We start from the raw sequence: 18,498 nt of genomic DNA, 5'->3' as shown, positions 1-18,498 counted from the left end.
AATTTCAGTGATTATGTTCTGTGGCGTTGCGGGTCCTCTGCGGGATGTGGTGCCAACGGGTGATGGCGCAACCGGCCTAGTCTGACCAGGCGGGCTCCTCACGGGAAGAATGACACTCAGCACAACGGTTCGTTTAGGCGGGAGAGAGCCCAGAACAATTGCGCACCTCCCTTTTATTGAACAGGCAAGGAAGTGACATCAAGGGACATAGGGAGGGATAATGATACAAGGAAGTTATATCTTAGCCAATACTTTGCTTGCTAACTACGTGCACTACTGTTGCTGCTAACACCCTGGGATTTTCTGCAACTGCCTCAGCCGATACTACAACAATGTTCCATCAAATCGGTGTCAACACTTAACAGTGATGTAGATAGATTTTCTGATAATCTGTTCCTAACTTGGCTCTTCAGGTCTTACGGTGCGCCCATCACCACTGCAACTGAGCCTGTCCATCTTGCACCTTTCCCAGCATCAGAGCCTTGTCCAGAGAGCTGGGCCTTCATTATGTGTCTGACGTAGGATAATTTGAGCCTGGTCATTTGTGCCTTGAGTGAGAACTCTGGGTTGACTTGTTTGATGATCCATCAGTTTGTTTTCTTGGCTGTCCTCAGTATTCTCAGGAGTCTTCTCCAACACCAAAGTTCAAAAGCATCAATACATTTCATTACAATAGATTATGATTACATGTCCATCCTGTGTTTAATGCGTTTACTCTTGTGACACATTAAAAACAATGGTAGCAAACTTTTTAAAGATTTCTGCAAGATAAAGGCTGCTTGCAGCCTTAATTCCCAGTTTTCAAGGTGTATATTTCTGCCCTAAATTCACAGTAGTGGTGTTCACACAACACGGCAGGCCAAAAAGATACATTGCAGTGTGGTTTAAATGTGATGGCCTCATTCACAAACATGCTAGGATATAATACGGTTTATCTGATTAGCCATTTGGCTTATTAACTGATACATGACTAGCATGTTAAGCCAACACTGTCCTTGTTTTGAGTTTTTTTCCTTGCTGGATGATATAACATCCAGCAGACCCTAAGGCAGTAAAGGCCCCCTCATGAAGTATCTCTAAGAGGCAGCAATCTTTTTAATGAAAAGCAGGCAGATGAGACTTCAGCAACGTTTAATTTAGAACAGGAAGTCCAGACAATATTTCTTGTCATTGGGATATTAAAAAACATGTAATAGAGAAAGTATAGCACCAACCCACTCTAGTTTGACCATAGCAGTGTTTCTCAACCTTGGCGACTTTAAGCTGTGCGGACTTCAACTCCCAGAATTCCCCAGCCAGCAAAGCCAGCAAAGAATTCTGGGAGTTGAAGTCCGCACAGCTTAAAGTCACCAAGGTTGAGAAACACTGGACTATAGCAAAGAAACTTTATTGCTAAAAGTTTATGTCTTCTAACTACTAAGATCCTGGGACTATGCTCTGGCATCCGTTAAGTCCTAATTAAATGTGATACTAGCTGTATAAGGAATTAGGCACAAAATAGGATGCCATGTGTTATGATAACCACCAAATAAAACACTTCACAAGAATTCTTTATCACAACTGAGTTGAAACTGGGCTGAATAGTATAATCACAAAAAAATAGATGAGGAAAAAGCATAATGTAAAAAAGTTGCTGAAATGTTCAGAAGCTATTTCCTTCTTTGTGGGAAAGCACCATTGACCAGCTGTTATTAGGGAAGTGATTACTGGAGGACGAATATGCTGGATTGGGTTTTTGTTTTTCCACATAGCCAGATGACATGTGGACCATCAAAGTTAATTGGGGCCAAAAGGCTCATTTGTGAGCATTTGGTGGTTTCTTCATCCTGGTGACCTCCCAATGTATTGCTTTACAACTCCCATAACCTTTAGGTCTCACTGCCAAAAACACCATTTCCCTTCTGTCATCCCAAAAGATACTGGAATTGTGGTTTTTCCAAAGTTAAATATTAAACTTTATTACAGAATTTTATCATTAAACCTTATCATAGAAACTAACCGTGTTCAGCAGATGTTTTATAACAAAATAAATATTAACATACAGTGGAGTTTTCAGGAACTGCAAATACAGAAAGTTTCCCATTTTCTAGGGTTGTGCAATGTGTAATGGTTGCCTATTCTAAAACACTATCAGACTCATGAGCAGGAATTCAAAGATATCTGATTTATTGAAGAATAATATGCAGGATCACAGAGAAAGCTGAGAACGATAAAAGCACGCCAAATGCAAACTAAAAACCCTTGGTGTAAATGAGATCCCTCCCCCTGTAGAATCTTCCCAAGTTCACAATCCCAGGTGCTCCTAACGGTTTCTGATGTTCTGCGGGAAAAGGCCTTGAACAGAGAACATAACCCAAACACATTCCATTGTAATGAACAATACAGAGCTTGGTACAAGGTTTCACAGCAGCTCCCTCCCAAACAGAAATGTGCGTCAGCACCATGGCATGTGAAACGTTATGATGTATACTATACATTGAAACAGTGAACATGACATACTGCCCCTCCAAAAGAAAGAAAACACTAAGCAGCAGGCTTTAAAGGATAAGCAAGGTGGAAATGGCAAACTAAATCAGGAGCATTAACATGGCGAGCAGACACCCATTCAGGATGAGGAAAATGTTTCCATTGGACCAGATACTGGAGGGTGCCTTGAAGCTTGCAAGAATCAATGACCTCCTTGACCTCAAAGTGCTGTTGGCCATCAAACATGATCAGAGCAGGAGAAGGAGATTGGGGATGCCAGCGGGAGGACTGGTGGACAGGCTTGAGCAAGCTGCAATGGAAAACAGGATGCAAGCATTTCAAATTGTGAGGCAGGTCCAATTTAACAGTAACTGGATTGATAAGACCAACAATAGGGAAAGGACCAATGAACTTGGGAGCAAGTTTTTTAGAGGGTTGTGGTGACTTGATAAATTTGGTAGATAGATACACCTGATCCCCAATCTTGAAGTCGTGTTGCAAGGAACGATGCTTATCGGCTTGAAACTTGTAAGCAGCTTGGGCATCAGCCAAAGCTTGTTGAATCACCGGCCAGGAATCAGCCAGTTTCATAGCCCAGTCAGAGGCAGAACATATTTGGGAAGGGGGTTGTGGCAGTTCAGGGATGGGAACAAAGTCATGACCAGAAACCACATGGAAAGGGGTTTGCCCGGTACTTTGATGGACAGCATTGTTGTAAGCCACTTCAGCAAAAGGTAGTAACTCCACCCAATCGTCCTGATGGTAATTAATGTATGCTCTAAGAAATTGTTCAAGAGTGGAGTTCAAAATCTCAGTAGAACCATCAGTCTCAGGATGGGAAAGTGTGGATAGCACTTGTTTGGTGCCAATCAATTTTAAAAATGATTTCCAAAACTGGGAAGTAAACTGTGTCCCGTGATCACTGACCATACAGGAGGGGCTACCGTGGAGGTGGTAGATGTGGATGAGAAATAGGCGCGCCAACAGTGGGGCTGATGGGATGGATGCACATGGAATGAAATGTGCTTGCTTGGAAAAAAAATATTTTACAACCCAAATGACAGTTTTCTTCTGACTGGGAGGCAGGTCCACAATAAACTCCATAGAAATCTCATCCCAGGGATGGGACGGGCTGGCCACTGGCTGTAGAAGCCCCTGTGGTTTTCCCCCCTTACGTTTTGACATGGCACAAACAGGACAGGAAGCAACATAGTCTTTTACATCACACCTCAAGGTAGGCCACCAGAATTGGCAACGAACCAAATGCAATGTTTTGACAAAACCAAAGTGTCCAGCAAGTTTATCATCATGGGAACGCTGTAAAATCTCAGCTCTTAAAGTCTGAGGCACATAAAGGCGGTGTTCCGCCCATGCCAGACCGTTTTCAAAAGAAACAGTGTCTTTATTAGCTAGAAACCAAGTGTCAGATTTCAGCACCTGGGGAAAGTCCTTCTGTAACTGACAAGGAACTTGCACTTTCTGCTTCCCAGATTGGGCTGGGGGGCGGGGTTGCTTGCGCATGAGTCTGACTCCGAGTGACAGCAACCAAACCCAGTTGTGGTTCAGTGAGAACAGTCCCAACCACATCTGCCCCCTGGTCAAAATCCTGAGGTAAACACGACAAAGCATCAGCCAGAAAGTTTTTCTTTCCTGGGATAAATTTTAACTGGAAGTTGAAACGACTGAAAAATTGAGCCCAGCGAATTCATTTAGGACTGAGACGCCGGGGGTGCGAAGGGCTTCCAAATTCCTGTGATCAGTCCAAACCTCGAAAGGGCATTTAGCGCCTTCAAGGAGGTGACGCCAGGCTTCCAAAGCGGCTTTTACAGCAAACGCCTCCTTTTCCCAAACATGCCACCGGCGTTCGGTTTCAGAAAATTTTCTGGATAGATAAGTGCATGGTTTTAAGTGATTTTCAGAATCTCTCTGTAACAATATAGCCCCAACTGAGGAGTCAGAAGCATCAACTTGGACCACAAAGGGGCGTTCAGGATCGGGGTGCTGTAAAATAGGCTCAGCAGTGAAAAGGGTTTTTAATTTCTCAAATGCTGCCTGGCATTCAGGCGTCCAATTCAACACTGCCCCAGGGTTTTTTACTTTGTGTGTCTCCCCCAAGCCCTTGGTACAGAGTAAATCAGTGAGGGGCAAAGCAATCTCAGCGAACCCCTGGATAAATTGGTGATAGTAATTACTGAACCCGAGGAAACTTTGCAATTGCCTCCGGGTGCGGGGACGTTCCCAACTTAAAATTGCCTGGATTTTTGCAGGGTCCATTTCAATGCCCTTGTCAGACACCCTATAGCCCAAATAGTCAAGTTGGGTCTTGTGGAATTCACATTTGGAAAGTTTGGCATAGAGTTTGGCATTTCTAAGCTTGCATAACACCTGTTTGAGGAGGCGTTCGTGTTCCTCCTTGGTTTCAGTGTAAATGAGAACATCATCTAAATAAACCAGGACCCCTTTAAACAAATGATCATGTAATGCTTCATTAATCAATTGCATGAAGACTCCGGGTGCCCCTGCCAACCCAAAAGGGAGGACTTTGTACTGAAATGAACCCAATGGGCAATTAAAAGCAGTTTTCCACTCATCTCCAGCTCGTATGCAGATGCGGAAATACGCTTCACGAAGATCGAGCTTGGAGAAAATCTTGCCCTTAGACAAATGAGCTAACATGTCCTTCATGAGCGGAAGAGGGTACTTGTTGAAAATTGAGATGGAATTTAACCCTCGATAGTCCGTACAGAGTCGAAGCGTGCCATCTTTCTTTTCCCGGAATAGCACAGGGGCCCCAACTGGGGAATTTGCAGGTTCAATAAAACCCCTTGATAGATTTTTGTCAATAAAGTCCTCTAATGCCTCAAGCTCCTTCTGAGTCATTGGATAAATTTTTGGCTTGGGCAATTGAGCGTTGGGAACCAACTCTATCGCACAGTCAGTTTTCCGATGGTGGGGGGTAGCTGATCTGCTTCCATTTCCCCAAAAATGTCTGCAAAGTCTTGGTATCGATCGGGCAAGCCTTCTAAATGTGTCAAGTTAGGGCGTGGTGTGGCAGCCGCAGCCCTTCCAGCCCCTGCACGTGCAGCTCTCTCCGCTGTAGGAACTTGGTAAAACCCATCTTTAAAAGTCACAGTTCTGTGTTCCCAGTTTATATATGGGCTTCGATAGGTCAACCAGGGGATCCCCAGAATTACCAAGGGATTGCCAACAGGTGCTACTACGAATTTTAAAGTCTCACGGTGGCTGCCCATTTGCATTGCGACAGTTCCAGTGAAATGGGTTGCAGCCGCCCCCCCCCCCCCGCCATTGAGCCATCCAACTGTGTGAAGATCAAGGGCTGCTGGAGGAGGAAGCTAGGCAGGTCCAAAGCAGCAACCAGATCAGGGCGAATTAAACACCTGGAACACCCAGAGTCAACCAAAGCCCAGACCTCTGTAGTTTTTGTGCAGGAGCCCAATTTCACTTTTACTGCTAAAGTGGGACAGTCAGCACTCACCATAGCATCCTCGCGCCCATCCTCCTCCACCTGCCTGCAGGCGCTCTTCATGGCAGGTGGCTGGCATTTCCCACTGGCTCCTTAGAGTTGTCTTCAGCCTCTCCTGGGAAGTAGAATACTTCCTCAGCGTTGGCTGCGCCGTTGGCTGCTGTCATCCGCTGCGAGGGGGGGCGATTTGGCCGGTGGCTTGCCCGCTCGATCTCCAGCCTTGGCTTTTGGGCAATCAGCTGCTTGATGCCCTTCCTTTCCACATCGGAGACACTGACCCCTCGCGAAGCCCCCATCTCTCTCCTCATCCCAGGCTCTATAGCCTGGCTGGGCAGCAGTCGCAGCACTTCGGGGTCCCCTCATGATGGCTGGTGGTTTTTCAGGTCTTCTGGCTTGCATGAAGGTATGCTGAGCGTGCTCAGCCTTGCCTGCCAGACAGATCCATTCATACAATGACTCTGGGTCGTCCCTACACAATGCCCACCGTAGGACGTCCCGGTTGAGTCCCTCTTTAAACTGTTCTATTAAGGTTGACTGAGACCAGTTGGGGATTTTCCCAGCTAGAGCCTTAAACTTCAGGGTGTAATCAGCTACAGACAGTTGGCCCTGGGTAAGATCCTTCAGCACCTTCTTAGCTCTTGCCTTGGCCAGAGGATCCTCAAAATGCAGCTTTAGCACCCACATGAAGTCCTCGAAATAATCAAGTTCAGGGTAGTCAGCCTCACTTAATTGAACATACCAGTCAGCCGCTCAACCCTTCAACTTGGTGGCAATGGCAGTTATCTTAGCTTCTTTGGAAGGGAAGTATGCTCCAAACTGCCTCATGTAACTTTTAGCATTAGTTAGAAAGAAAGATAACTTGGTTGGATCCCCATCAAACTTGACAGAAAAGTCTCTCACCTCCACTCCTGCTGGAGCGGAATCGGCGGCTGCTTGAGTGCTTGGGCCCCAGGTTACAGTAGCTCTCCCTCTTCGGGGTGGGGACACTGGTGGTCGAGCCCTGCGGGATGGAGATTCATCCCGGAGCCGTCTCCGGTCCCGCTCTGCCGGCGGTCCAGATGGGAGGATGGGGGATGGTTGTGTGAAGCTGGGATCTCCTCCACACCTCCCCTGCCCCCCCCCCCGGTGACAGAGACAGGTTTTTTAGCATATACTCCATCAATTCTATTTTGGCCTCCATCACTCTTAGCTTTTCAGGGGTTTGAGATTCCTCCCTCCCTCGCATGTTAGGCTGTCTCTCTGTTGATACCATGGTAGATTCTACATCTGGGGTCAGCGGGAACCGATACTTCCAGGACACCTGGGACGTCCCTGGCTGGGGTTCTCCTGCTTCATCCCAGGTGATCAACTCTGCAGGCGATTCGCTGGGTGCCGGTTGCTCTGGTTCTCCCCCATCGTCAGATTCCTCTACCTCAGGACTGGAACTCAATTCCTCCCGGAAATCTGAAGGTTCTGGGGTGAGGCTCAGTTCTCCGCTCTTGACCGTCGACTCGGGCATCAAACTAGCCGTCTCCTCAAGTCTCCCAGTCATGAGCATAGACTTGGCCATCGTTAACTATTTTCCCTCACAAGAAACTAATCTTGGTAGGAGCTAACGGTACAACTTTGGTGATTCTCAGCTTTATGTAATGGTTGCCTATTCTAAAACACTATCAGACTCATGAGCAGGAATTCAAAGATATCTGATTTATTAAAGAATAATATGCAGGATCACAGAGAAAGCTGAGAATGATAAAAGCACGCCAAATGCAAACTAAAAACCCTGGGTGCAAACGAGATCCCTCCCCCCGTAGAATCTTCCCAAGTTCACAATCCCAGGTGCTCCTAACGGTTTCTGATGTTCTGCGGGAAAAGGCCTTGAACAGAGAACATAACCCAAACACATTCCATTGTAATGAACACAGATACAGAGCTTGGTACAAGGTTTCACAGCAGCTCCCTCCCAAACAGAAATGCGCATCAGCACCATGGCATGTGAAACGTTACGATGCATACTATACATTGAAACAGGGAACATGACACAATGCTTTGGATTTGAAGGCAAAAAATGTTCAGAAGTACATGGGAGCATCTATCCGTAACTCCTTACAGCAGCAGCACCTTCTCATAGGATTGCATGGCTGCCCTTCACAGTAGCATTGAAATCTCAGGAAAAGAGGTTTTTAGTTTAAGGGGTCTCAGACAGTTGTTACATGCACATCCCCTGCACTCCCAAAAGCACTTCTTAAACTTCAAATCCAAAACACTGCACAGTCTCACTATTTTCCTTTCATTCTATTTTTCTATTGCCCTTAGTATTAAGTAGTGCCTTAAAAATCAACTGTAATTTTCTTTTCTTTTTTTCCCACAAGTCACTGACAAAACGTTCTTGGAAACCCAAAGCTTGAACTCTTGAATTTCCTCATAGCTAACATGACTACTTTGGCTTTCAGTATAAAATACAAACATTTCTTTCTCTTGTCATGCAAAATAATCACATGGTTCCAAGTACAGTGGGCAGATTTGGAATTTTGAGACAGTATTTTTGCTTTGTTGTAAATCAGCCACCACTGGTAGGCATCAACTTACAGAATAGTTGCTGGAGCCTTCCAAGGTTATAAAATACTTTTTTGACAAAACAGGGGAGGTGTTTATGACAATTGTTAAGAAAGGTATCTGCAGATGCTAAATGGCAAACCTCTTTGCAGAAATGGAGCTGTCTTATCTTATAGTAGCCTTTCCTAATCTGGTGCCCTCCAGATGTGTTCCCCAGTTAGCATGACTGCCAAGGAACTCCAGGAGTTGCAGTCTCAACAAACTTGATGGACACCAGCTGGGGAAGGATGCCTTGTACCATTAGTAGAAGGGCACCTTCAGGCAGAACCCATATCGGTCTGTAAATTATTATACGTGCTGCCACCATTCTATAATTAAGTAATACAAATAGAATAAAATAAAATTGGAGCAAACGAACATCAGGAACGAGACTTCCGGCTGAATGCCTCCCACTTGCAATGTCTTGTAATGAGCTCCTCTAACAAGTTCCTTTTATTTCTATTTTATCACATTTTAAGCTCACCATTCAACTTCGATAGTTTTTTATCCTACTACGGAGCCTCCCTTGCTTATTTATATTTTACTTACACCATTTATCTCTTGATATGGGGAAAAGGAGGAAGAGACAAAGGACTCCCTCGGCAACACAACCCTCTTCTAAACTGCTGAAACAACAGAAGGTGGACAGATTTGTTACAAGTAAGCGAACCTCGTCAGTAAACTACGATTCCCCAACTTACTTATTGAATAGAAAGGATTCTTTGGAGTGGGACTTACAGGCTGAGATAGAGAGTCAGCAATTGTTGGAGTTTTCTTCATCACTGATAGAAAATGCTTCTTCCCCAGAGGCTGTTGCTGTCTGCACAGCTGCTGAACAATTAAATAAGGAAGGACTCCTTGATCATAAAAGCTTGGAAGTCCAAAACTTGTTGGAATTTATAACTAGACACAGTCTATTGACGGCATATACAGTTCTCCCAATCTTTGATTTACTGACTACGATCAAAACTCAAGTTGATTCTTTAAGAGACTCCCTGGTTGAATTTGGCATGAGTCTTGCAAATCAAACTGAAGCCTCTGATAAAGCTAAGGGCTTACACCTGCACCACTCCTCTCAATCAATCGATGAGCAAACCAAATCCACAAGCTATGGAAAGCGAGGAGTCGAGCGAGGGGGAACCCGATTCTACAGTGGTAAGAACGGAGAGAGTTCCCCCTAGAGAGACTTCAGAAGTTTGGGAGGGGTCGAGCTTCAGCCTATGGGACGAAGAGGCTGGAGCCAAGAGAGCCCCTGAACTGACCGGCAAGTCACCAGGCGAGTTGATCACCTGGGATGAGACACAGGGACCCCTACCTGGGACGTCAAGAACATCTTGGAAGCAGCGGTACCCGTTGTCCCCAACCGTGGTGAGGCAAGAAAGACAGGAGGGATCCCAAACCCCTGATCGTATAAAACTGCTGGAGGGTAAATTGGAGTCCTTAGAATTTATGTTCCGAAAAATGTCCATGGACTGGGGTCTGCGAGAGAGGAGGAGAGAGGAGTCCAGTCATAGGTACTCGACTCCTTCTTCGCCCCCACCTTCCCCAGAGGAAAGGAGTAGGGCCTGACACCGAGAGGAAGTAAGAGAGCCGAGGGCATTTTTAAAGCTGGTGGGCACCAAACAGGCATTGTCCACTGCGTCGCATCTGGAGACTGACGGATCTACAGAGGCTCTTAATTCGACCCTTGAACAATTTTTGCGAGCATTTGTTAACTATCAGCAGGACAATTGGGTTGATCTCCTGCCTTTCGCTGAAGTGGCTTACAACAACGCTGTCCATCAGAGCACAGGACACACCCCTTTCTGTACTGCTTTTGGCCGGGATTTTGTGCCCATTCCTGATTTGCCTCAGCCCACTACACCGCCCTGTTCTGCTTCGGATTGGGCTGCGCACCTGGCCAATTCCTGGCCAGTAATTCAACAAGCATTGCAGATGCCCAGTCCACCTATAAACTGCATGCTGATAAGAGATGAGCCCTTCAACCTGCCTTTAAAGTTGGTGATAAGGTCTACCTTTCCACCAAGTTCATTAAGTCTCCTCAACCCTTGAAGAAATTAGCTCCTAAATTTGTTGATCCTTTTCCCATTGTGGGAGTCGTAAACCCTGTCACGTTTAAATTGGATTTGCCACACAATCTTAGACGTTTATATCCTGTTTTTCATTGCAGCTTGCTCAAGCCTGTCAACCACTCCGATCGCTGGCATCTCCAACCTACACCTCCTGCGCCGATTATGATTGACAGACAACAACATTTTGAGGTGAAGGAGGTCCTCGATTCTCACCGGCTTTGTGGCACTTTGCAGTACCTAATTCGATGGAAGCATTTCCCCCACCCTGAGTGGGTGGCTGCCCACGATGTTAACTCTCCTGTTTTAGTTAGACGCTTTCATGTTGCTTATCCTATGAAGCCTGCTCCTTAATATTTTTTGGGGGGCGGTATATCATGTTCACTGTTCCAATGTTCCTGGTACATCGTAGCATTTCACGTGTCATTTACCTGATACATGTTTGATCTGGGAAGGGAGGAGGATTCCATCTCGGGGAGTCGTTATCTGTTGGCTGCTGGTTTGGAATGTGTTTGGGTTATCTCATGTGTTCAGGGTTACTTTCCCAGGATCAGTAGAAAACGGTTACCAGCACCTGGGGGGGGGAGTTTGCTACAGTCGGGCGAGGGGAGGGATTACGTTTTGAGCCGAGGGTTTTTAGTTTGTATTTGGTGCGCTTTTACTCATTCTCAGCTTTCTCTGTATTTGCATACTATTCTTACAATAAATCAGATATCATTAAGTACCTGCTTGTGAGTCTGGCTCTGTTAGGATAGGCAATCATTACAGCAGAGGAAAGGAAGTTTCAGCCTCTGAAGTTAACCCTATATTAGGAGCTAAAAGGGAAGATAAGAAAATGACAAACATCTGTATAGAAATGGATGAAAAGGGTAAAAAACCTGTATTAGGTAAATGTTACTTACAACCCAATAAGATAGCCCTTCAGATACAAACTAATAGAATTAATGGAGGCAAACGGGAGTCAAAAAGAGCTATACTGCAATCTTTAAGTCAGTTACTACGATGTGAGAAACGATTTGTGGATTTACAAAAGATAGACTGGCTACCAGCCAGGGGCAGCTTTAGACGGATTCTCTTGACTTTTGGTCTTTCTGTGATACCAAGTATGCTTCTAAAAATGAAACCTTTTTTGAATACTTTCTCAATATTCCCAATTCAAGTTCTTCATTCAGAGGAAGTTAGTCCCCTTATAATTCAGCATAATCAAGAGAGTGTTAAAAATTTAACTCATAGTAGAAATACTCTTGCAGATAAATCCAAGGACACCTCATTAATGGAGACTATGCCAAGGAACAATAATAGTAAACATTCTCTCCACCCGATAACAACTCAGTTGCCTCCTGTTCCTTTAGAACAGAACTTAATTAACTTATCCAGTGTTCCACCAGATAATAGTGTCATGATCACCGTTGCAATGTTTGCGACATCGCAACGGCTCGCATGACAATACAGGGATATGGGTCCTGAGCTGATAAGGCAAGGGCAATAGAGAAACACAAAAAGAAGTAAGGGATTTAAGGAAACTATGTAACGGCCGAGTCCGGCAGCCCAGGAAGCAACAATAAAAGGAAACTGACATGAAATTGAATAACAACCGAACAGGTGAGGTTCAGAAGCGCGCGCCCGGGCTTTCGAGGAATTAGAAGCCTGATCGCCCGGCAATGGATCATCACCGCACAGGAAGGCGATCGAGGCGATGCCCGGGGCGCAGGGGGCTGGACGACCTCTCACCTGGCAAGGACGAACTGTTGGGACTCGTGGGGCGCACCTGGGGTAAGGTGGGGTGGAGCGCTGACAGGCGCAGGCTATTTAAATCCCATTCTGGCGCGCTCTCCTCACTCTCAGCTTTCTAAGGGCATGCATTCTATTCCCAAATAAAACCAGAACCTAAAGTCTACTCTAGCGTCTGTGTTTTTATTGGGTCTCAGGCAGAGCCTGACAAATAGACAACTTCATACACTTAAGAAATTAAATGACTTAAAAGGAGCTTTAATGGCAACTTGCCACACAGCGAACCCTCTATTAAATTTAACACCTCAAACAATGCAAGAAGAAAATCCTCACTTGGGACAACAATATGAATGCACTGAAAAGAGAGAGCAAAGTAGCTGTAGGCGGAAAGCTGTCAATGAGAACCAAGAACTACAAAATCCAGATGTAATATTTGAGATAGAGGAGCCTTTTGCTCTCACTACAAGTATTAATATCACACAGAAGCAAGTGGAAACAACTAAAGCAAAAATTATTACAGTGGCCCAAGTTCACGAGCAACCCTTAGAAATTTCCAACCTTGGCTCTTTAGAAGATGGGGATATGGATGGGACCCATTTGGGTCATAAAGAGGGTTTGTCTAGATCAAGGATATTAACGCATATGGCCTGACGGTACACAGACCAGTGTAAGATAAATCCCCAGAAAATTATTTCGTGGAATATAGCCAGATGGTATCATAACAAAGGCCTTAACCATTTAGATCATTTGTTAGATGCAGATGTCCTTTTGCTTCAGGAAACTTGGACAGCCGATGATCTTGTATTCAATGGCTATTATTCGTACAAGTTGGAGGCAACCGCTGGCAGAGGGCCAGGGTGGATGAAAGGTGGACTGGGAATTCTTATTTCCACCGCTCTGAGAGTAGGCCATAAATCCATTCAGCCACTTAATCAAATAACTATGGCTGTACTCTTAGATCTGGGAAATATTTCCTTATTAATTATTAATGTGTATTTCCCGCCAATACAAAGAAGAGCCGAAATAGAGGCAATGTGGTCAGATCTAGAGCAGTACGTGGATAACCTCCTTTTGGAATATCCTAGTGCCTTGGTACTACTCGGGGGGGATTTTAACACCAGGCTAGGTCCTGATGACCAAACACTGTTCTCCAAATTTCAGCAGTACCCGCCAACCCATGCTCCTAATTTACCTGATGCCACTCTTGTACACCTCTTCAAAGATAAAAGATCTAATTATGCTGGGATTTGTCTGGCCAAGTTTGCAAACAAGTTTAATCTATACATACTAAATGGCTCCATGAAAAGTGATCACCCAGGAGAATATACATTTATGGCTGGAACTAGGAAAAGTACTATTGATTATATGCTAGTCTCTATTAACTCATTACATTCAGTGGAGTCCTTTAAGGTGCTTCTGCATCTAGAAAATGACCATCTTCCTTTATGTCTACATTTGAAGATACCTACTAGTCAGCTGCGGCCGGAGACATATTTTACCCCTGTCATTGTACCAGCAGGACAAGTAAGTTGTCATGCCAGATGGACCTTACAACTTGATCAAAGGGTGAGGAAGACATTGGCAGAGGATGATTTACAAACAATTCGATCATCGTTTATGTCTCCCAATACCTCACAAGACCCATTGATTTTGTATAAAAATTTAATACAAAAATTACAACCGGTATTGACTCGCATTACTAACCCTGACAGCAAAAGGGTTGCGACTTTCTCTAAGACATGGTTCGACAAAGAATGTGTTGAAGCTAAGAAAGCCCTCACTGCAGCTTATCGCTTATATAAATCCAAGACAGAGTCTATTAACAACGGAAATACAAAATCTCTTGAACACCTCCTTGCTAGCAAAAAACAGTATAAGAGACTGGTGGCTGATAAGAAGAAGCAGGATATGAAAACCACATGGAAACGTCTTATTGAAGCTGCGAAACTGAGCGCCTCTCTTTTTTGGCAACTATTATCCAATCAGACTGTCAGATCATCTGCTATTCTCACATTTCACCAGAAGTGTAGGAATATCATTTCTAGAAAATGTATGAGGATCCTAACAATGCGATGTTGACAGAAATGAACAAAGGTCTAACCGAGTGGCCCCCAGTCTCAGTGGCTGAAATCAAATTTCTTATTGGACAACTTAGAAAAGGGAAGGCTCCAGGAACGGATTTTATTTCAGTGGAAGTATTAAAGAATAATGTTGAATGGTGGTCCCCAATTTTAGCATCACTTTTTACCTATATTGATAATTCGGGGAGAATCCCAGAGGATTGGGGCCTGGCTATTATAGTCCCGATTTTTAAAAAAGGGAAGACAAATGATCCTGCCAATTACCGTCCTATTGGTCTACTGAATATAATTAGTAAGTTATATGCTAGACATTTGCAAGGAAAACTCAAAGACTGGCTGGACCAGAGAAATCTTATAGTGGATGAACAGGCTGGCTTTAGAGAGGGCAGAGGAACTATTGAACAATGTCTGATTCTTCAACACTTGATTGAAAAATATTGTTCCAACAAGATAACATCATTGTATGCTGCTTACATAGACTTAAAGGCAGCTTTTGTTTCTATATCTAGGCCTAAGCTGTGGGAGAAGTTGGAAGCTGCCTCAATAGATAGCAGGCTTCTCTACCTAATATGTCTTCAGCAAAGGATTGTTACCTTGTCGTGGTGCTGGAGCTTGAGCACCTCAATGATGCCATGAGCTAAACTGTGAAGGGCCACCCAAGACGGGAAGGTCATGACAGAGAGGTCAGACTAAATGCGATCCCTGGGGAAGGTAATGGCAACCCACCCCAGTATTCTTGCCGTGAAAACTAAATGGATCAGTACAATCAGAGATATGTCGGTATACCATCGGAAGATGAGACCCCCAGGTCGGAAGATGGTCAAAATGCTACTGGGGAGGAACAGAGGATGAGTTCAACTAGCCCCAGACGTGATGACGCAGCTAGCTCAAAGCCAAAAGGACGGCTAGCGGCCGACGGTGCTGGTGGTGAATGGCGAATCCGATGTTCTAAGGATCAACACACCATTGGAACCTGGAATGTAAGATCTATGAGCCAGGGCAAATTGGATATGGTTATTGGTGAGATGTCAAGGTTAAAGATAGACATTTTGGGCATCAGTGAACTGAAATGGACTGGAATAGGCCACTTCACATCAAATGACCACCAGATCTACTACTGTGGACAAGAGGACCACAGAAGAAATGGAGTAGCCTTCATAATTAATAGTAAAGTGGCTAAAGCAGTGCTTGGATACAATCCAAAAAACGATAGAATGATCTCAAGTCGAATTCAGGGCAAGCCATCTAACATCACAGTGATCCAAATATACGCCCCAACCACAGATGCTGAAGAAGCTGAAGTAGAGCTGTTCTATGAGGATCTGCAGCACCTACTGGACAACATGCCTAAAAGAGATGTTATTTTCATCGCGGGAGACTGGAATGCTAGGGTGGGCAGTCAAATGACACCTGGAATTACAGGTAAGCATGGCCTGGGAGAACAAAACAAAGCAGGACATAGGCTGATAGAATTTTGCCAAGACAACTCACTCTGCATAACAAACACTCTCTTCCAACAGCCTAAGAGACGGCTTTATACATGGACTTCTCCAGATGGACAACACCGAAATCAGATTGACTACATCCTTTGCAGCCAAAGGTGGCGGACATCTATACAGTCGGTAAAAACAAGACCTGGAGCTGACTGTAGTTCCGATCACGAACTTCTTATTGCACAATTTAGGATCAGACTAAAGAGATTAGGGAAGACCCACAGATCAGCTAGATATGAGCTCACTAATATTCCTAAGGAATATGCAGTGGAGGTGAAGAATAGATTTAAGGGACTGGACTTAGTAGATAGGGTCCCGGAAGAACTATGGACAGAAGTTCACAACATTGTTCAGGAGGTAGCAACAACATACATCCCAAAGAAAGAGAAAACCAAGAAGGCAAAATGGCTGTCTGCTGAGACGCTAGAAGTAGCCCAAGAAAGAAGGAAAGCAAAAGGCAACAGTGATAGGGGGAGATATGCCCAATTAAATGCAAAATTCCAGAGGTTAGCCAGAAGAGATAAGGAATTATTTTTAAACAAGCAATGCGTGGAAGTGGAAGAAGACAATAGAATAGGAAGGACAAGAGACCTCTTCCAGAAAATTAGAAACATTGGAGGTAAATTCCAGGCCAAAATGGGTATGATCAAAAACAAAGATGGCAAGGACCTAACAGAAGAAGAAGAGATCAAGAAAAGGTGGCAAGAATATACAGAAGACCTGTATAGGAAGGATAACAATATTGGGGATAGCTTTGATGGTGTGGTCAGTGAGCTAGAGCCAGACATCCTGAAGAGTGAGGTTGAATGGGCCTTAAGAAGCATTGCTACTAACAAGGCAGCAGGAGACGGCGGCATCCCAGCTGAACTGTTCAAAATCTTGCAAGATGATGCTGTCAAGGTAACGCATTGTCATGAGTGCCGTTGAGCTGAAGACATCAGCGCAATGGCACACATGACAATAACAAGGAAACAGGGGAAGGGGCTCAAGATAAGTAGCCATCAACTTACAAAGACTAAAAGACAAGAGACAATGGCTAAGCGGATCGCGAGGCACACCCAAGCTGTTAGCGCTAGCGCAACGGAGATCGCCCAGCTGACAGCAATCACCGGAGGAATAGGGAAACCGATGATGGGCGATCCCGGAGCGCCAGCGGGGCCTCGCAACCCCTCACCTACCGGCAAGACAGCGTGTTGGACAAAGGGGGCTGACGTAACCGCGAGTGAGGGGGCGCTGACCAGCGCGGGGTATTTAAACCCCGCACCGGCGCGCTCCTGTCACTCTCAGCTTTTTTCTATCACTGTATCTACACTGCGAATAAACCAGAGCCTGCTTCATCGGAATCAGCGTCTGTGTATTACTCGGAGGTAGGCAGCGCATGACACGCATGCTATATGCCAGCAAATTTGGAAAACACAAGAATGGCCATCAGACTGGAAAAAATCAACTTATATCCCCATACCAAAAAAGGGAAACACTAAGAAATGGTCAAACTATCGAACAGTGGCACTCATTTCACATGCCAGTAAGGTAATGCTCAAGATCCTGCAAGGTAGACTTCAGCAATTCATGGAGCGAGAATTGCCAGATGTACAAGCTGGGTTTAGAAAAAGCAGAGGAACTAGGGACCAAATTGCCAATATCCACTGGATAATGGAAAAAGCCAGGGAGTTTCAGAAAAACATCTATTTCTGTTTGATTGACTATTCTAAAGCCTTTGACTGTGTGGACCATAACAAATTGTGGCAAGTTCTTAGTGGTATGGGGATACCAAGTCATCTTGTCTGCCTCCTGAAGAATCTGTATAACGACCAAGTAGCAACAGTAAGAACAGACCACGGAACAACGGACTGGTTTAAGATTGGGAAAGGAGTACGGCAGGGCTGTATACACTCACCCTACCTATTCAGCTTGTACGCAGAACACATCATGCAACATGCTGGGCTTGAGGAATCCAAGGCTGGAGTTAAAATCACTGGAAGAAACATTAACAATCTCAGATATGCAGATGATACCACTTTGATGGCTGAAAGCGAAGGGGAACTGAGGAGCCTTATGATGAAGGTGAAAGAAGAAAGTGCAAAAGCTGGCTTGCAGCTAAACCTGAAAAAAACCAAGATTATGGCAACCAGCTTGATTGATAACTGGCAAATAGAGGGAGAAAATGTAGAAGCAGTGAAAGACTTTGTATTTCTAGGTGCAAAGATTACTGCAGATGCTGACTGCAGTCAGGAAATCAGAAGACGCTTAATCCTTGGGAGAAGAGCAATGACAAATCTCGATAAAATAGTTAAGAGCAGAGACATCACACTGACAACAAAGGTCCGCATAGTTAAAGCAATGGTGTTCCCCGTAGTAACATATGGCTGCGAGAGCTGGACCATAAGGAAGGCTGAGATAAGGAAGATTGATGCTTTTGAACTGTGGTGTTGGAGGAAAATTCTGAGAGTGCCTTGGACTGCAAGAAGATCAAACCAGTCCATCCTCCAGGAAATAAAGCCAGACTGCTCACTTGAGGGAATGATATTAAAGGCAAAACTGAAATACTTTGGCCACATAATGAGAAGACAGGACACCCTGGAGAAGATGCTGATGCTAGG

The sequence above is a fragment of the Candoia aspera genome, chromosome 1 (assembly GCF_035149785.1).
Source record: "Candoia aspera isolate rCanAsp1 chromosome 1, rCanAsp1.hap2, whole genome shotgun sequence".
In the NCBI taxonomy this organism is placed as follows: Eukaryota; Metazoa; Chordata; class Lepidosauria; order Squamata; family Boidae; genus Candoia; species Candoia aspera.
Note: the sequence above shows the minus strand (reverse complement) of the source record.